Source organism: Alosa alosa, chromosome 8 (genome assembly GCF_017589495.1).
Source record: "Alosa alosa isolate M-15738 ecotype Scorff River chromosome 8, AALO_Geno_1.1, whole genome shotgun sequence".
In the NCBI taxonomy this organism is placed as follows: domain Eukaryota; kingdom Metazoa; phylum Chordata; class Actinopteri; order Clupeiformes; family Clupeidae; genus Alosa; species Alosa alosa.
In genome coordinates, this window is record NC_063196.1 from 8,410,630 (window position 1) to 8,432,015 (window position 21,386).

At 41.6% G+C, this 21,386-nt stretch overlaps 1 protein-coding gene and 2 long non-coding RNA genes across 4 annotated transcripts in view; 2 read left to right on the top strand and 1 right to left on the bottom strand.

Moving 5' to 3' along the window:
* opn8a (opsin 8, group member a) overlaps positions 1-21,386 on the bottom strand; it is a 49,875-nt gene that overhangs the window by 24,196 nt on the left and 4,293 nt on the right. The gene's annotated exons all lie outside the window — the stretch shown is intronic.
* LOC125298729 lies at positions 13,121-13,772 on the top strand. The gene is made up of 3 exons (XR_007194265.1): positions 13,121-13,281; positions 13,528-13,603; positions 13,721-13,772. It is a non-coding gene; the product is annotated as an uncharacterized LOC125298729 (long non-coding RNA).
* Positions 13,774-14,504, top strand: LOC125298730. The gene is made up of 2 exons (XR_007194266.1): positions 13,774-13,850; positions 14,229-14,504. It is a non-coding gene; the product is annotated as an uncharacterized LOC125298730 (long non-coding RNA).

Genomic DNA, 21,386 nt, shown 5'->3' on the forward strand with positions numbered 1-21,386 from the left:
ATGGCTTAATTTTTTAGATGTTCAAAGGACCAAAGAGACGGTTGTAGGCGGAGGAGGTGAGGAGGTTTTAACGACAGTATTGTGAAATATGCCCTTGGGGTAGGGCTGTAGGGGGAGCTCCATAAAAAAAAATGTGACAACAAAAGTGAGAAATCGGCAAAGAAATGACTGGAGTTACAGAGCCCAAACTCTGTAACTAAAAAAAAAATGTGTGCGATATCAGGGTCAGAAAGCTGTCCAACTCATTGAATTGTGTGTGTGTGTGTGTGTGTGTTGACTGAAACGTCAAGGAAAGTGCCTACTTGTACTAATTTTTCCACGTGTATACACACTGGGCTTGACAACCAGATATATATACCAGCCGTATATGGTGGGCCAATAAATCTCTTGCCACTTGCTAAGGTCGTCTACCCATTTTGTTATCAGCTTATAATCAGGCAGACAATCGTCATTAGCTAAGACTAATTTATTAAGGTATGGTACAGTTTGTGGTCCTGTGGTAACAATGACAGTGCATACTGAACCTTAGTAGCTCAACATTCCGGTCTATTAGGTGCGCAATTATTCTGTTGCCCTGCTGCGCATGCACCCAACTTACCCAACCCAGCCCCCCACGCTCTGGATGTTTACAAACATTGAAGGGGTCTATAACTGACCATGGTAGTAATGCTTTCATGTCAGCGTCTGCCACTGCACTCCCCAACAGCCTCCCTTTTTAAACTAAATGATATTTATGTCTTTTCACATATATAAAAATATTTCATGTGTCTTTCACTCTGCCCTTGGATACTAGTTAGGTTCCAAAGCTTGTAAATTGATTCCCCTTAAATTCATCATCATGCTCTTACACTAAATATGCACTCCTCCTAGTGTCCAATGTAGCCTGGAAGTCAGCCGAACTTAGCCCCGCCCACAAAAGTTGAGGTCGGGAAGTTCGGTCTGGAATTGTTCTGTCGTGGAGCAACTATGCCCAAACCAGAGCGTTTCGGACCAACTCCTGAACGGTTTTGATCAGAGCTGAAAATGCAACTGTGTTTGACAGAGGACAGATTTAGGTTGCTAATGACAAAATATTACATGGTACGATGTCTTTGTAAATGACTTTTAATTACAAGGTATTTCATTCATCCCTATTCTCACTAACAAAAACACTGTTGCTAGAAGGTAGACATTTAGATTTTGCCATTGTGTCTGTTGTAGAAGATATTGACAGTGCAATAACTTTCAAAAAACGACCAGAAAACAATTAAAACATGCCCCATAATAACATCCCAATGCAGCAGTATCAAAATCTTACAGTCTTAGGGACTGTTCGTTATTGAAGGGGCCACCGGAGGAAAATAGGGGAGGGTCATGTCTTTTTATTCTTTGTTGAGGGGAGGGTCACCCAACTTTTTTTTGTGTAGGAGGGGGGGTTACCCAACTTTTGTATTCATGAAAACAGCAAAAAATCAAAGTGGCTTGTTTGATTGTTGATTTCTGTCGCCATATAACGTTCTCTTTCGTTCCATAGTGTCAACATTGAATACTGAAAATAAGGGAGATTTCCCGGGTTTCTCACCCAAAATACGGGAAAATGTCACATTCGTCCCCATTAACGTTGGAGCAACAAAGTAGCCTACTTTATTCACGCCTAACAGCCTATATTCATCATTTGATCAACTTTATACAGCCCTAAAAAGGCTAAATTTACCTTTGGTTTACATTTAGTTTACCGTGTAGCCTAACTTTAAACAGTGTGCATGCTTAGTAAAGCATATTAGACTAGGCAGGATTTGGGAAAATGTGCTTATTTAAAGTCCCGAAGGCAAATCATGTTAATTTTTGGCATACAACATTTTTAGGGGTTTTGAAGGGTGCTGAATTCAAGTCTTCTGTATGCCAAGCTCAAAAATGTCCCATAATGCCCCAAAATGGAGAAATCCAATATGTAAGGGGAGCGACATAGCGCCTCCTCAGTGTATAGATAGAGGGTGTGGCCTCATTCAGGGTTACATATGGGTATTTGTGTATGTAGGGGTAAGGGTAGGGGTGGGATGGGCAAACATGTCATCATGCGCCGCCACCAGGTCAAAATCTAATTAATCACTTATCTTTTGGACTGTACAAGGTAAAAACCTAATTGTAATGTGCTTTCATAGGTTTTCACAAATAGGGAATTCAATGCCATGCTCAGATTTAAAATAGACAGACTAGAGAAAATGCTTGAAATTAATGTACATGGTTAAAATTGTTGTCTCGGATAATGAATAATTCATGAAAAAAGAGGACCATGAAACAGGTTGATGGCTTTCTGAAGAATTTACTTGAAACATGTTTAGAAGCAAGGTTGATTACCATATTTTAACTATCTATTTATATTATTTATCTGTATTTTAACTATTTATTTAGTATTTGAAGAAAATGCTTGAAACTCTTAAGCTAAAGGCCTATGTTTAAAACTGTTACTACTAGATTTGCCTACTAATGAAATATTGTACCTCAGCCTATTGTTTTGATGTCCAGTGTGCTATGATGACATGTTTGCCCATCCCACCCCTACCCTTACCCCTACATACACAAATACCCATATGTAACCCTGAATGAGGCCACACCCTCTATCTATACACTGAGGAGTCGCTATGTCACTCCCCTCACATGATGCTCAGCAGTAACAGGTAAACTATAACATAATATCATAACAATTTGTTTAGGACCATGTAATACATCTGTAATAGTATGTAAAGATTGTTATGTGAGGATTATGTATAGGCTAACTGAATTATTAATACATTATAAGAAACTAAAAAAACGTTAGCTAGTTAGCCTTTGTGAATAAGAAGAAGCTCACTAGAGCTTCCACTCTCCGGGATGTGGGCCCCCTCTTGACAAGATGTTGGCCGCAGCATTTAAGGCACATCAACTTCTCTGAGAGAGTTGAACAGGGGGTGAGCCCAGAGCCACAGGTCTGTTGGCAGGCTGCAAAGACCTGGAGACCCCAAGCCCCCCTGTCTGTTGTAGGCCGCAGTCACCGTGCTGTCGGTCCTCACCATCACATGTTGGCCTCTTAGCCACGGTAGAAAGTGCCGGAGGGCGAGGAGAGCGGTCCTCAGCTCCAGGACATTCATGTGCTAGGATAGCCAAGGGTCCGTCCAGAGACCATTGATGCCCTGACCATCGAGAACGGTGCCCCAGCCTACCGGGGATGCGTCTGTAAATACGACCCGGTGATGAATCACCAGTCCCATAGCACTCCCCCTCTCAGTGTTGGCGGGATCTCTCCACCAGTGTAGGGCCTGTGAAGCCTGCGGGACACAGTCACCTTGGCCTGGAAGGGCCCTTGGGGGCACAGGCCTAGGCTCAACAGGCACCTCTGGACTGGGAGCATGTGAGGGAGGGCAAGGGGGACTACCTGCACCATTGCCACCATAAGGCCCAAGAGGCGAAGGCAGAGTTTCCTTTCCACCTGGGCGTGCAAAGTGAAGCGACATGCGGCGAAAGACTGCTGTCTCGCCGGTGAGAGTCACGGATGCCCTCCTGGAGTCCAGGACCATGCCCAGGAAGGTAGTGACCTGGGAAGGCTGGAGCCTGCTTTTCTTGGGATCGGGGCGCAAGCCAAGTCCTGAATGTGCTTCAACAGCAAGGCCACGTGTAGGCGGCATTGTACTTCTGAGGTTGCACAGATGAGCCAGTCGTCTAGATAGTTTAATATCCTGAGCCCCCACTGACTCATGGGTGCAAGAACTGGGGGCCAGAGAGATTCCAAATTGGAGGACTTCGAACTTTGAGGAACTCGAAGACTGACCCTCAAACGCAAACCTCAGGAACCGCCAATGCCCCGGCCAGATGGGTATCTGAAAATAAGCATCCTGCAGGTCGATGGTAGCAAACCAGTCCCCTGCATTGATGGCCTGCCGGACCCTCGGAACTGTGATGAACCTGCACCTTAGGGACCGGAGGTGCACGTTGAGACCCCTGAGGTCTAAAATAGGACGAAGGTCCCCTGTGCGCTTGGGTACAAGAAAATAACGGGAGAAGAACCCCGCTTGGGGGTTTGAACTCCTGACTTACCCTTATCACCCTCTTGTCCAGGAGGGTGGACAGCTCTGCACGTAAGGTCTGAACGTGCATGGTACTGCTCATCAAGGTAACCCACACAGGGTCTGGTCCTGAACTGCAGGCGGTACCCATGGCTCATGGTGGAGAGCACCCATGGATCCGCTCATAAGGCCAGCCAAGCCTTCCTGCATAGAGCTGAGGTTAGCCAGGCGGACTTGCATCGCTATGGGCCTATGCAGCTTACCCAGCAGAGCCTCCATAGTCCTGCCATTGGCACTGAGGCAGGAGGGACCACCAAAGAGGGAGTTGGGAGAGGAGAAGAGGGGCTCTAAAGCTTGATCCACTGGGAGGAGTGAGCCACAACCAATCAGCCTTTCGCCGTGCATGTTGGAAAGCACCTTAGCCTGGCCAGACCACCTACGAAAAGAAGTTGGGGAGGAAAACTGGCGACAGACCAAGTCACTAAAGTCTGGTAGCAGGGGAATGAGCACCGCCACTGGGCGCTCAGTCATGTCTGTGTGGAACCTAGACGCAGAGGCAGGGGGCTTCTCTGGAAGGGGAATATCAAAAGCCCTGGATGCCCTGCCAACGACCTCCTCAAACAGACGGGCCAGCTCGCCTCCCACCGGGCTGGCTGCACAGGGCTGTCCACAAGGTAGCTCCTCTCCCTCAGACGAGAGAACAGTCTCAACGTCCACAATGGCCTCCTCATCTTCCTCCTCCAGCTCACACGGACTGGTAGGAGGAGCAGGTTGGAGAACTGCAGGCCTTGTGCTAAGAGAAAACAGTGAGGCTGCTGAGGACTCCTCAAGCCCCTGGCTACTCTTGCCATCTTTCTTGACGGCCCCTCGGAAACAGGAGAACCGGCACGTTTACCAGAGAAAAAACGACAACGGGCTTCCCTTGTGTGTGTAGGCATAATAAAACAATGGGGGGCGTCCCTTGCCAAGAAAGCATGTTGGTGGCCCAAACACAACACACACTTATCATGGCCATCAAAATGTGTATGATCAGTTAGTGCCACAGCTACTATCTCTCACCAATTCCAAAAGCTTGTAAGGAGATCACCTCCTGTGGTTGCTTCAAGGGATGTCTAAGCCTGTGCTGCAGTTGCAGGAAAAGTGGCATGTTATGCATGGAGTCATGCAGCTGCAGCAGCACCTGTCCGAACACTGCTGGGAGGAGAGAGGATGATTAGGATAGCCTAAGTGTGTAGCCTACCTCTTCATACCAAGAAGTTTAAAGAATTGAATAGAATAGAATTGATTAATTACTAAATAAATAGGAAAATATGCATTATTAAATAAATAGTTAAAATACAGATAAATAGATAAATACAGGTAAATAATATAAATAGATAGTTAAAATATGGTAATCAACTTTGTTTCTAAACATGTTTCAAGTAAATTCTTCAGAAAGCCATCAACCTGTTTTATGGTCCTCTTTTTTCATGAATTATTCATTATCCGAGACAACAATTTTAACCATGTAAATTAATTTCAAGCATTTTCTCTAGTCTTGATCTTAAATCTGAGCATGACATTGAATTCCCTATATGTGAAAACCTATAAAAGCACATTACATTCAGGTTTTTACCTTGTACAGTCCAAAAGATAAGTGATTAATTCGATTTTGACCTGGCGGCGGCGGCCATATTGGATTTCTCCATTTTGGGGCATTATGGGACATTTTTGAGCCTGGATATGATTTGCCTTCAGGGTTAATTTCTTTTAAAAATTCACCTAGACTATATAGCCTACTTGTGCTTCATTCATCCACACATCCAGCTCCTAACGTTTTGACAAGCATTTCTACCAATTGACCTTGTTCCTGTAGCTTTGCTGTCTCCATCCTTTCTGTTTTTGTTGTTTGCAAAAAAATATATATAGTATATATTGGTAACCAGCAACAAGTGCAATTTGTTAATCGCTGTCATTCTCTCATGCGCAAACAAAAATGTGTTACGTTCCAAGTAGCAGTGCGTAATTCTGCTTCATAAAGTTGAACAAATACATTTGGTTATTTCATATAAATAGCCAGTTTATGGTCTACAGTGTAGAGTTGGTAAGTTATGGTAGGCCAACTTGGAGTGAATATACAAACAGGGGAAATTCTTTGTCTACTCGTAGCTGAGTAGCCGTATAGGCAGGTGCGCACGTTGACATACGGCCGAATCGTGCTCTCACGACAACCACGGCGTTAACTTAAATAGGTTGACTTCACTCTAAGTTCGCATTCAAGCAAGCAAAACGATGATTTGAAGACATCTGTTTCGCTGGAAGGGCAAGGGGGTAACAACAGGACAACACAGAATATGGGATATTCTACGGGAAAATATTAAAACGGCAAGACAGCGGGGGAAAAGTTAAAATACGTGATAAACTCGGACAAAGTTGCCATGTTAGGTATGTTTCGGTCCCTGTGATTATTTGTGAAATTTGAGAAGGAAGGAGTGGTAGCATGCCAGCTCCCAAATTGACGCTCGTCGGAGAAATGGAGTTTTGGACGTCAGCTTCGGCAGCTTTACAATGACTGAGGAAGCCTAGAGACGAGTCCATGTCTTGAATTTGTTATTACCCAGGGTCCTTTGTTGAATGGTCTCAATGTTTTATTGTTTTATTTCATGTGAATACTATTTACTAGAGAAGTAACTTATTTCAAGTAGGCTAATGCAGTTATGCAGGAAGTGTGCATTTAGTTTCCATGCTTATTGTGTTTCCACAACAATGTTAGTGAGTAAATCTACTGAAATGGCCACCATCTTGGTGGAGTGTGATGTGTAAGATCAGAAAGCAGAGGTTGAGTTTGTAACGTTAGCCAAGGTCAGAGTGTTTTCATAGCGTTAAGGAGCACGGGCGGAAGATACCGACAATTGGCTGGGGAGGGTCATGTCTGTTTTTAAATGTGTTGCAGGCAAGGGAGGGTCATGCAACTTTTGCCTGAAGCACCCAAAATTCCTCCGGTGGCCCCATTTATAAATAACGAACAGTCCCTTACAGTTCTCACTTCATAGTATGTAAGCTACTGTGGTGGATCTTGTCAGATTGAGGCTACAGTAAATCTGTTTCACAGACCTTCCATGTTCATGTCCAGACAGACGCAGTATGCAGTCCTGGGGAACCATTCCCCAACAGCTGGGCCTAAGCAGGGGTAGGAGTGCACAGGGATAATGGAAGACGACAGGGCCATACAGTATGCACAGGGCTCTACAGTGCGCCCATTTCACTCGCACATGCGAGTAAAAATGATGGCGTGCGAATGACTTCTAACCATGTCAATGTTTGTCTACAAAAAACACAACGCAACATCAAGAAACATTACTGGTGCAAACCATTGAATCACGTCGCGAATGCAGCATAAAAACTACACCTCCCATCAACGTTAGCAGTTTCGCGTTGTGACTCGCTAGTAGTCACTTCTATCAAATCCAAGAGCGCGCAGAAAAAGCGGAAAGTTAGACTGCAGCCAAGATGCAAAGATTGAAGAAATTAGTTCTTCTATCCAATGAATTCATCGGATATAGGAGGAACAGGATGAGATTCTGAGAATGCAGTGAGAGAAGGAAAGGTAACCTAACATGCCTTTTAGCCCAGTTGACGTATTGGCTGCAATATGCAAAATATAGCTGTAGCTTAACAGGCACAAAAAGTAGCTTCCCGTAATACTCCAATTTTATTCAAAGGTAGAACGCTACTGACAACTCCAGGCCTCCACGCATGCTTGTTTGTTTACACCGAATACAAGCTGAAGTGCAAAACGAAAGTAGGCCTAACGTTTGCCTACTGCCCCCATCAATGCAGATATTTCAAATAAAAAGTAAAAGTATAAAAAATATATATCCTTGATTAGGGTTTTGTGGAAGAGAAAATGGACTGATTTAGTAGTAGTAGTAGGCAGTATGCAGTCAGATAGGTCACCATGGGCATATTTGGATTAGCTACAGATGGATTCACAAATAAATAAATTAGCCTACATTTGGCAGGATACTTGATATACAGGCTAAATGCAAATATGGCAATGTATTATACTATTTTACATTAACAAAATGTAGGAATTCTTAATATTCGCAATTGGTGCACTGGCATGTTTAAGTGTTAGCTGCAGTGTAATGTTGGATTATGTTTAAGTTAAGTACAGAACTGACTGTGCGCCCAAATTTTTGTCTGTGCTCCTACATTTTTTAACTTGGGCGCACAAGTGCTCCTGGAAAAAAATGTTAGTGGTTCACACAGTTGGTCTTCACACGCTGCAGCAACACTTTCCCTGATGCTGCGACACCCAGTGCGTCAGCGAGACGCTCTGCCTTTGGTGAAGCTGGCTGGCCGGCTGGGTCAGAGATGTGTCTTGCCATTGACGGTGACTCTGTATGACGCGCCTGTAGCTTGCATTATTGTTTGCCTCTGCGTGGATGCATGAGCTGTGGTGGCGGCTTTGCAGCTGGAGGATATGGAACCTAGGGCTGTGAAAATTGGATCTTCATCCCCCACCCTCCCCCATTGGGTTATGTGTTGGAGATTTAGAGGCAGATTTAATAGTACTGTATGTGTGGACGCAGTGAAAGCAATGGGGTTTTGAAGCCTCCACAATCCAGAATCACAATCCACAAACATGCATACATACACACACACATATTCATATACATAAAAAAATAATTGTCTGATTTACAATTTCTTTTAACACGTCACACATATTTGCACAATGTCATATTACTCACATCGAGAACTGATATGGGAGAGGAGTGAGGTTGTGAGGTCACACCCTAAGACGAGGAAGAATGGGCTGGGTGGCCGGTCAAATTTGGGATAAACAGCGAAGAAAGAATCATATCTTTCTATTACTCTCTCTCTCTCTCTCTCACACACACACACACACACACAGATTCACACACCGAGAGAGGCTTAACGCTCCTTATTAACATTTCTATATTTTCTCCAATGCTCACACCACATACAGTACCAAGGTTCCCCTCAAACAGAGCAAGTACTTACATAAAATACAACCCCTATTACACTTAATGGTGCGATTTTAAGCCCACAACATTTGTTGTCACCTTAAGCAATCATCTCCTCATGACCGCTAGCTGCCCATTCCGTGAGTACCCTGTAAAAAGAAAAAACCCGGTCTCTGTAAGCAGTGCAGGCTCTGAAAACTAGAAACAAACAAAGGCAGCCTGTCCCCCAAACAAAAAAGGAAATCATGTGTGGAGTTTCTCTGGGAATACTGAAGGGAGGGCTAAGCTACCTCTAAAATATAATGTACAATAAGCATCCTCTAATAAATGTAAATATAAACGTAAACATAAACAAACATGACTTCCTGTGAAATCCCTGACTGCACCTTTTAAAAAACAAATCTCACCGCCCCACTGCTCACACAACAACCCGTCGACCCATCCCTCAAGCAATAGAAAGCTCCATTAATCAATCATTAAGCATATTCAATTTTCATGCCATCATTCCCTTGAAAACGCCCACATAGTGTTTTGAACGCACTGTCAATATCACAAGAGACACATTCTTCCTCTTTAACTTTAGATGTGGTCTGTAATGTTTCAGTTCAAAAGCCTGCTCTTCTATATGCCTCAAACAAGCATGCAGGTACAATCTGAGAATTGGAGCTAAGCCTGTCATCAGTTCATCATCCACAGCTCCACCTATTTGAATGTATTAACTTATTCTATATTTCATTCCAGTATTAAAAAAAAGGGTTGAAAACCCCCTGTCAACCTTCCACTAAAGAATGTTTCTTGAAAAGGCTCTCAGCAGTCACAATCTGAGCGCACCTCCACCTCCTTGTTATTCTTATATAATCAGCCCTCTTAACTGTTCCCTCTAATTTTTTTTATTTTTTATAATGGTTGGACAATGTTTTTTTTATAATGGTTGGACAATAGGAAGCTATATTAATCAATCATTAAGCATATTCAATTTTCATGCCACCATTCCCTTGAAAACGGCCACATAGTGTTTTGAACGCACTGTCAATATCACAAGAGACACATTCTTCCTTTTCAACTTTAGATGTGGTCTGTAATGTTTCAGTTCAAAAGCCTGCTCTTCCATATGCCTCAAACAAGCATGCAGGTACAATCTGAGAATTGGAGCTAAGCCTGTCATCACCACAGCTCCACCTATTTTCTTTCCTAACGATCTAAGCCTCATAAGCAGGCCGTCAAAAAAACGCGTCTCTGTAGGCAGCCTAGGCTCCGAGATCTGTACACAAAAACAATTGCTGCCAACAAGTGTTGGCATCCACTCAAAGGCAAAATAAAGTGTTCCAACCAATAACCGACGAGATGCGCGTTTAGGAGAGTTTCAATTGCACGGGAGGGAGTAGCGAGCTAGCTCTCTGTTTTGTTTGAACATCAACAGAAGTGAAGTTCAGCCGTATAATCGCTGATACAACCTTTAAGCACCATCTGAAGTAGCCTAAACATTACCATTTTGTTCATGTTTAGCGCATGGTCTGCGTAGAACTTGGTAATGGCATCAAGGATGTTTTCTGCAGGGCATCCTGAAAGCTGAATGATTCCAGCAAAAACTGTCTTAACTGAAATCAGTTTGCTTCCGAAACCATATATGCCATATGATCGTGTATCCTGAACTGATAACATGGACATGTTGGTGTTAATTGCTAGCATCACATTGTCGATTAATAATTTTATTTGTTTAGGGTCGGATCGTGCTCTCAGAATTTGTCTCTCTCGGGATTCATTCGTTACGGGGAGAATTAGATCGATAGAGTTCCCATGTCTAAGTCTTAAGGCTCTTACAGAGTCAACGCATCGCTACGCATACATGCCCGCATCGCTACGCTTTGGCCGCCATTATGCGTCGATGTGTAGCAAAATTGAATACAATCACTGGGTGAAAAGGCTCTGAATCAGGGGATATACTGACCGGATATTTTTTATGACATGCAGCATATCAGGAGCATCTTTGATCATATCCTGAGTTTTTAAGAATCAGTGAAAATATTGATTTATTTTGACTCCTGATATGCCAATGAGATATCAGGGGTATGCATACCCAAATCACAAGTCACACACACCATTTCTGGATATCTTTGGATAGGTCTCCACCCTTGGATAGGCTTAGGCTATCATATTAGATAGCCTAGGCCCAAGATCTGCCTAATTAAGTCAATGCATGCCCTACGCCCAAAACGTACCATAAAACATCACTGATAGGCTATTTGCCGTTTGATTTCTATCTAATTTGGGGACATTCAAAAATAGACTATTTACAGTGTAAAGACTACCTTTTTCAGGTCAAGGCTAGCCTACTTACCTAATTATTTTGGTTATGGTTCAATTTCAATATCTTTGAGATTTTATAGTTGCTATAGTCTGTAGGTCTAGCCTACTTTTTATGTATAATATGCATGAGATCTGTTGGAGGAATAAAGTCCACATTTTAAATGATCTGCTTTCCCCTTGTCCCCAATGCTGTCTGCCAAAACGAATTCGGTTCAGCTGGAGTTGCCACATAACAACAATACAAAGTTAAATTTAACAGTAGCCTAAACAATTTGAAGTAGGCCTACATTAAGAAGAATAGCAATAATAAACAACAATTCAATCAATAGCCTATATTGAAAATAAATACATACTATATGCTACAAACCATAACACATAAAAAAGGCTTATTAAACTTGTTAAAGTTGAGCATCTATAATTTCATACTATTGTATCATTACAAGCTTCCTTGTGGGCCAAAGTAACAATGGATCAATCATGTTGTAGGCTAACTTGTCTATAAAATGTGGGTGACTGATAAACCAATTTTGATTTAATTAAGGAACAAGGCTTCAAATGAAATTGACGTCAAACTATATGAGAACCAATAATGTTAATAATCAGAATAGTAGTAATAGCCCACCTGGCTACTATGTTTTGACACTTCTACAAAATCAGTTTGGTAGTCATTTTAATGTAACTAAAATATGCAGGCCTAATAATTTCCACGATTTCTTATGCTTTGCCTCTCGATAAGCGCATGCGCACACACAGCATACCCATCCCCCACCCCTGACTGACTTTTCAACGAACTCCTTCAACCGTCACTTTTCTGTCATGCATCTGACTGCAAGCTGTACAAACTCTGCCGTCATCATATCCAAGGTAAGAACTACAGTACTTTTGTATGCCAATTGAAAACTGGAATTAATTAGGAAAATACTGTTTTTAGCATTAATGTTAACCAAAACCGTTTGTTAACCGTCATGTTAGAATCAGCTAACGTTTGCTAGCTTATGAGCTAACATCGCTTAACGCTTAGCTTGCACGCTAGCTGTTAATGTTAACTTTTCCAATAACTAACTTTACCATTGTGTGGAATATCTGGAATGGTAGTAATATCATATTCAACAAGTCTGTCTGAGATTTAGTTATGGATGTAAAGTTTTAGTTTGAATGAAATGGCCAAGGCTATCAGGCACGAGTAGGTTAGCTAACCTAGCTATAACTTCTAGAAGCTACATTTATAGTGGCTGCTAATGACTATGCAGGCTACCGTGGTTGATGTACCTCAATATGATGCCGACAAGTGAAGGGATCTTTAGTTTGTGAAGGGTAACGTATAGTGTTATATTAAGCCATCCTTACACCAGAAGACTTGACCAGATTTGGGTAAGATTATTGAAAGATTGTAGTCTTTTGAGTAAAGCTTGAAAGCCAAATCTTGTCAAAGGTTTCTGATGTATGGGTAGCATTAGGCAAAATGTTCTTCATTTCATAGCCCTTATTTGGTTATACCTGACTTGTGCCAAGGCATGTGTTTATTTAAGATGCATGTGAGGGCATTAGTGCTTCAGTGATAGTCTTTTCACGTTATGTGTAAGCTTATTTTGCAATTTATTCATCTTAATTTCCCTCTGTTCTCTGTTTGCAGGCAGTGAGTTGTGAGGACTGCTTCCCTGAGAACACTGAGTGCATTCTGGAATATTCCAAATGTGTGCCAATTCCATACAAAAGAAGTTTCAATCCCAAGAAGAGAGTTCACTCACCAGGTAGAGACAGACAGACAGACACACACACGTTAGAATAGCAAATAACATTATAATGTGTGTGCATGTATTTGTGTCTGTTGCTGTGTTTAGTTTCTCCCCTTTTTTCATGTGTCTGTTTGTTGTTATGACTGTAGTGGGCTCCATCAACAGACCAGGGCAAAGTCGGTCTGTCCTGCTACTACTACATGCTACTTGACTATGACTGGAAGCCATGGCTGCTGCCCTCAACATGCTGTAAGTGTTTGTGTGTTTTTGAATGAGGGCTATGTCATTGTGCACACTCTAATTTGTTTGACAAATGTGCAATGTAATGCATTAATACAGGAACTAATCATCATTATTGTCGTTTTTAATAATAGTCTTGAATTTTGAAGTTTAGCCATGTTTACCATTATGTTGGTGGTAATGTAAATAATGTGTTGAATATATGCCAAACTGAGCATAATCATAATTTAGTTAAATCTTATTTTCTATTTACAGAAACTGAAACCCTCACAAATAAACTGATATCAATAATTAACATTGATGGTGATGGTGGCAAGGGTGCCTTCATAAGGTAATTATCATTTTTGTTTGAACACCTGATTGACTTACCAACTTATTTTTTAATGTTTGATTCTGATCTTAATCAACAATAACATAATGTATAGCAATTGCTGTTTTATTTTTTTAGGTGCCATCCAGCAAGTCCCAGCCTGGAGCCAGAGGCTGGCACTGCACGCCAGGGGGGGGATCTATGTTAGGCATCAGAAAGGTGGTTTAAGCAAGAAGGAAAGAGCTTCTGCAGACAGTGTTGCAATTAGGTATGATACTTTTGGAAATTGATCTTAATGCCTTAATTAAAAGAATTAGGAAAAATCCAACCTTTAAGGACAGCAATTTTCTTTGTGAATGAATAATGTATCGTAAATAAATAAGTGTTCCTTAAAGGTTGAATTTTCTCATTTTTTTTTTATTAAGGCATTAAGATCAGATGATTTTTAAATGTATGTGTATGCTAAGGTTATGTAAACTTATGAGCACAACTGTAATACATATCTCCATTACTTCTAACTATTGCACCTGACGTCTAGGCTGCTATTGTGGGTTTGCTTTTATTTGTCACACAAGCTGAGTTAATTATATTGTAATTCAATTGTCAATAGTCAATTGTAACATATACTTTCTTTCTCTTTTTACAGACACCTGACTGTTACTGCCAAAGGGACCATCAGAGCACCTCTCCCTACCATCTATACCAGAAGAGTACGGACAAGGGCCCAAAATGTTTTAAAGGACGTTGCACGCCCAGACCATGGACTGTTTAAACCACTGTGGTCAAGCAGAAGTCTCTGTTCTCACTCGAGGCAGGTCATTGAGAGGGGGCGAGTGTCACTGTGTAAGCCCCCTACTGCAGGCGAGAAAGCCATGTTGATTTGAATATTGATTGATAAATACAATAAAGGCCATGTAACAAATTTTATTGCCTGTCGTACAGTATATGAATTTTCATGGTAAAGTAAAATAAGTCATTGGGATTTAGCAGGTGTAAGTAAATAATGTAATTAAGTGTATGCAAAATTAATGTGAAATATTATTTAAGTTAAAGATGCACAATAAGCTCAGTGATGGTTATGTACTATCTCACATTTAAAACCATTACATAAATCACCATATATAAATCACATGATTCATTTTAAAAATAAAGGCATAAAGCCTATCGAAAAGCAAATAAAGGCAAACACATAAATGCCTGCAAAGCTGTGTCTGGCAGTATATGGGCTGTGTATGCGTAGTCCCATGTTTGACATATCAGGGGGTATATGGGAACAAGAACAAGAGGTGTCCGGGGTCATATAAGTAGCTAATACTTGAAACATGGATCATATCAGGTGAGAATATGAAGTCTGGATATCTTGCATGTCGTCGCAGTCCCATTCAGGACTTTTGATATGCTCCTGATATGGCAATTGGCACTAAAATATCAGGAGCATATCAACCAATATATTTCCTGATATTACACATATCAGGAAATACATCACTATGAATATTCCCTGATTCAGAGCCTTTTCACCCAGTGAATGGCCAGTGAATTATGCAAGCTTATCTTTCTTTTATGGTCTATGGAGCTCCGCATTGTAGGTTACATGCTATTCATTGTGTATAACATGATTGTCACTTGGAGGAGACTTAAGACTTGTAGATAACTTACGCCTACATCGCCTTTGATGCTCAGATTTTTAACCCCTGAAAAAAAAATCGTTTGTGCGGTCTGAAAAATGTGCGCGGTCTGAAAAATCTATTGCGCGGCCACTTCGACTGGCCTGCGCGGCCGCGTGCGCGCAGCTTACAGGGAACATTGCTCTTAACCCTCATTAGCGTTCATAGCACATGTCAAAGCAGATCTCTGGTTGATTACAGTAACAAACCAAGACCTAGTGGAGATCTTCTAGACATGCAAACTCCTCACCTTTCGGCGAAATTCGCCGTTTTGAATAGGAAATGGGTGACTTACGTGATTCGTGCAGATCCGCACAGAAAATATTTGAGGGGGAGTCCACTATCAACTATCAAACCCACTCACTGTCACACGCAGACGAGTGCATCTTGACTCAACATGAACATGAACGCATACGTGAATATTACATGATTGGAAGCCAACGCATCTCTGATTCTAGAATACTCGCGGTAATAACTGCTACATCGCGTGGCGCCAATAAATGAACTGACCAGCAGCGCGCGAGAAGCGCTGTAGAAGCCCACATAGCTGTTCTGCCTTGGATAGAAGAGAACTTCAAGAGCGAGAATCAACGTGGGAAAGCACATTTGAGGTAAGATATAAAAAACGACTGCTGACTTGTATCAAACAGGAAAACACAGTCTTGGAAGAAAAGTGAACTAGCCGTAGCACTACTTTACTATGTATGCCAGTGTCTTAAGTTAGTTAGGTTCTACTGAATGCTAGCGGCTAGGGCACCTTGCATATACATAAGATGGAGTTCATCTAATCAACGAGCTATTCTATGGGGACTCTGCGGATGAATGGACATTTGTAGATGAAATAGCTTTTAAATTTCATGATTTAAATTGATACAAAATAAACAAATAATGTCATATATGTTCAAATCTTCACACCTATGGCTACTGAAATGTAAGGTTCATTTAGCAAATGTTATTTTGAGGTATTAAAAAACATCATTGTTTTAAGAATTTTCAAACGAAATGGTTGGTAATTAGCACGTTTACGATAGGACATTATGGGACCCTGCAAGGCGAAACCAGACGTTTTGTGCACGGTGCTAGTTCGAGAAAATCCATGGTATACAGTGTCGACGGTATACAGTCTACTCTACACTTTCATACTGTGAACAAATTTCACGGATAAACATACTTTTTCACTGTTAAACCTTACTTTATTTAGGTGAAGATTCAACACATTAGCAGTCATTCCCTTTGTCCACGCCGCTATAAGGTTTTAAGGTAGAGCTACAGTTTACTCATTAGGCTACTCATTACTCGTTACTCAATGTGTCAGCTCTCTATCATTCTTGGCAGATGATGTAACCGAATATGAATGTGAAAGACTTGCCCTTCAGGGCATGAACGGTCAAAAGCACGAACTTTTAGAAATATCCTGGCGTCATTTTAGGGACTAGAAGAAGTTTTCCTTCTAATGCTAGCGCATTTTAAAAGTATACACAATCTGTGTACACAGAACTTCCTCTCCCCTTACTTCCCCCAACATACATTTACGGGGGGTTTTTTCCTGCCATTAATACAATTAAAATGAAAACAGTGAAATTAAAATGAAAAACTCGCCATTTAATTTTCAAAGTGTCAGTGCAATTATCCTGCCAAATTTAAAAATAAAATTAAATATATACATTTGGCTTTTAATTTTCCTGATAAACACGATACATTTGTGACAAAAATAAAAATAAATTGAAAACGTCTATTTGTCATTTCATTTTCATTACCATCCTGGTATATTACTGCCAAAAATGAATGTTGATGATGTTAGTTGGAAAATGAAAATGCAAACTTCACTTTGGCTTTGCCTTTTCCTGACAATGTGCACAATGTATGCCAAAATGATAAATAAAATGAAAACTGACACCTGCTTGCGATTTATTTTCCATTTCTCGATTTTTAATTTCCTTTTCAAGTTCACAACATGCAAATGAGCTACATTGTTAATGAGATGTATGTGGGTGGTGCTCTGGTTTATTTTATTATTCTGGCTTAGTTTATGACCGTTCATGTGAGCACAATAACTTAATTTTTCCTACCCTCCTTTCGGGGGGTCCAGTCCAGTGGGGGGGCTACAGATCAAAACGAAAAATGACGGTTCCATGCTATCCATGTGGGGGTACATCACATGTAAAATTCATTTTATACAACCGCACCTCCATCTTGCCTGTTCATAATTCTGAGAAATTCTTGATTGTTTGTGTTATGTTTATGTTATGTGTGTGGGTGTGTGTGTGTGTGTGCGTGCTTGTGTGTGTGCCTGCGTATGTGCCTGTGCATGCAAGCGTACATATGTCTACTGTGTGAGTATGTGTCATACGTATGATTACTGTGAATGTATGTATGTGTGTGTGTGTGTGTGTGTATCTGAAATGGGTTAACATGACTCCTGGAGGCAAACATACGGAAAAAAATGGTCATCCTAGGCCCTACAGTTCTCAACATATTCACAGAGAACTGTGTCTGCCCTACCCTCCTTTCGGGGGGTCCAGTCCAGTGGGGGGGCTACAGATCAAAACGAAAAATGACGGTTCCATGCTATCCATGTGGGGGTACATGTCCACCAAGTTTTGTGTACCCCGGTCTTTCAGTGTCCGGGGAATCCTTGTTGGTGTACGTCACTAAATGTACACATAAATTATTTTATTGTAAGGCCCCCCATGAACGAAAGTACACAAAACTTGGCATGCATTCGGAGGGTGTCATAATGATCCTACACTTTTTTAGCACAATTTTGTGCAGTTTTGACCTTGTCAGCCAGAGATATTGTGATGAAAACACCTAATTTTTTGCTTTTTAATTTTTAACTAGGTGGCGCTATACATGAAATAAGTGGTACTAAGTGGTGACATGCCCCCTTAAGACCAACATACATAAAAAAGGTGGACCTCCTAGGCTCTACGGTTCTCGAGATATTCACAGAAAACTGTCTCCAGCCACCTACAGGCCAGTTGGTGTATAGTAACATTGGTGTATAGTAACGAAAAAAAAAATATATAATAATAAATAAATTAATAAATCTGACTAAACCTATATGATCGCCGCTTCGCTGCGTGGCGGTCATAATAACACTACACGTTTTTAATTAATATTGTTGAATTTTTATATGTTCTAGGCCATGGTTCTTGGCGTGCTGGCAGAAAATTCTCTGCCATTTTCTGTTGCACCGGTAATTGTGGAGCTCGCTCAAACACTGGCTCTGGACAAAGTGGCCCTGCAGGGGATTAAGCTGTCTCGGACAGCAGCATCGTATAAGATGGTGTATGGCCTAGGGAGGACCTTCTCCGATAGGATTTTCGCCAACATGAGGAGATTTCTCTTTTCCCTAAATGTGGATGAAAGCACTTCGAACAACAACAAGAAGGTTGGTCTAATTTCACTACACATTGCATTACAATCTTGCATTATATTGCACCTTACAAACAAACCTAACTGAATCGCAGGGTCTGTCCATGCCCTGTCACTCATTGTCAATTGCCTCAGCACATTGTGGACCTTGTCTTTATCTTTATTCACTTCATTGATCATGTGGATCTCTCTTTATGACAATTCTATCTATCTATCCATCTATCTATCTATCTATCTACCTATGGCTGCTTTCTTAACTATTTTTTCCAATATTTGAATTTAAGGTGCTGTCCATGCTTGTCTGCTACCACCATGACGACTTTGGGAAGGTGATGGTTGAACATCTTGGGTCCCTGGAGATGCTGAAGACCAATGCTGCTACTTTGGAGAGGGTGATTTGTCAGTTTTTTGAAGAAAACAACATCCCATGGAGAAACCTGGTCAGCTGTTTACTTGATTCGTGTGCCGTCATGAAGGGGAGTAAGACTGGCCTGGAGACGAGACTCCATAAACACTGTCCCGGACTCCTTGATATAGACGGAGACTGTTGTCACCATGTCCACAATGCAGCTAAGAAGTCTCGAACAGCTCTACAGTGATCTGCAGACAGACCATCAATGGAGTCCAGATCAGGTATGAAATGAAACTTTAGAGAACTGCCATGTATGACTAGTCTGGTTGGTTGTTGGTAGACGTAGTAACTCACTTCATAACTGCTTATTAAATAGATACTAGTAAAAAGGGACTAGAAAGGGACAAAAAGTTTAACAGTGTAAAAAATGAGCAAACAGGGATAATGGTAGAGGGTACATAATGTTACATACTCTCTATTGGTCAGGTGATGTATCTCAAGGAGGTATGTGCCATACTTGGCATTCCTGCATCCAACCCTCAGAGAGGGTTTGTGAAACATCGATGGCTCTCTGCATATGATGCTAGTATGGAAACACAGTCAATGCTGCCAGCGTACAAGGTACTTTATTTTGGATTCTTGAGCAAAGAGGATCAGGAATTATACAACGAACCTCTGGAAAGGCTTTTTCGCAGAGTGCAGTGTCAGTCAGACATTTAAGGCCAGAATCAAGTTTATACATGGGGACCTCAGAAAGAAAGGTGATGATGAACACTCATTCTACAGTATGAATATGTCAGTCATTACAGCCATCAGTTATTAGTATTAACTTTGTTAATACTGCCATATTTTCTGCTTATGTTTTCACAGGCATGACACAGCAAGGCAGAGACCGAAAGAGGAGAGTCACGCAGAAGATCTGGCTTCAGGAGAGAGAGACGCGGCTACAGCTTAGTGCTTATATGGGCATACTGGCCATTTTGAAGGAGTATGTCATGGTTTTTCAGGTGGGTTTTTTCTTATTAGACTGGCATCCTAGCAACATTTCTCATTTAGCAATGCTCTGTTTACGGGCAATTTTCCCTAGAAACAACATTCAATGCGTTTTGTTATTGACATTGTTATTCTGTGTTGTCATTTTGCTTCCTAGCAACGGAATGGCGTATGTCCCCTTTCCCGTGTATTGACTCTATTATTACTATGTATACCTTGCAACTGTTAATTGTACTTGTATTCAACAGCATGTGTTCTTTTTTGTCACATTTTTTCTGTACATAGGGTAGCCAGACATTAGTCCACAAGCTGCACGACAGACAGCTTGAGCTGTTCCTGACTTTCCTGGGCTGTTTTGTCAAGGCAGAGCACTTCACGCAGCTCTCTCCCAGGGCTCTTGCAGAGTTGGAGATACAGGAAGCAATGATTTTGTCCCTCAGGCAGTTGTTCGTGGGACAAGACACGGACACTTTCAGATCTCAAAACCCAACTCATGCAGTAAGTACTTTGCTACACAAAATGTATTACCTTTCCCTCCCTGACCATAGACACACAAAAAACAAGAAACATAGATAGACATAGTCATAGCTTCCCCACAGTCATACTCCCAAATCCCTCCCCACCCATACACACACACACACACACACACACACTACTCCAACCATCTAAAAGAGCCAATATTGCACATGATAGTAAATATAGTCCGCCTACCATTATGTCCAGCTGCAAGAAACAAGCTCATTTTATCTTGCACTCTAGACAATATTGCACATAGTAATCAATAAAGAGACCAATGCTTCATATTGCACACTGCCCTATTCTAAGCACAACACAATCAGTAAATACACCAATAATTGTCATTGCACACAGCCATATTCTCAATAACTTAATTTAATAAATTATATTGCACCTTGCCCTATACTGAATCTGTCATGAGCTCTCTCTCTGCCTGGTAACACGCGCTGATTGAAGCCTGATGACCTCCACCTGTTCCTGCTCTGCTCTGCCTCACCCTCGTTTACCTACCAGCTGCACTGCATTCACCACTCATCATGCCCTGTATTTAAAGCCTTGCTTTTCAGTCCACATTTGTCAGATCGTCTGCAAACCCGCACCAGTTACCTGCCTGTCTTGGAAAACGACTCTGACTCTTTTGCCTGTGAACCCAGACCCGCCGAATACCTCTTTGATCTCCAGCCCGGTAATCTTGACCTGCCTTCCGTCTCTCTTCTCACTTAATACAGCCTAGCCCTTGACTGTACTGCTGCTTCGTTTCAATTGCTGTTGTGTGTGTGTTTCCCCAGGACTTCCCGGATCATCCAGCTCCTGCCATTGCTGCTCGGCTATTGGGGAAAACACACACGCAGACTCTTGAACTCCCGGAACCCCTGAAACCCCTGTAACCCCCAACCCTTAA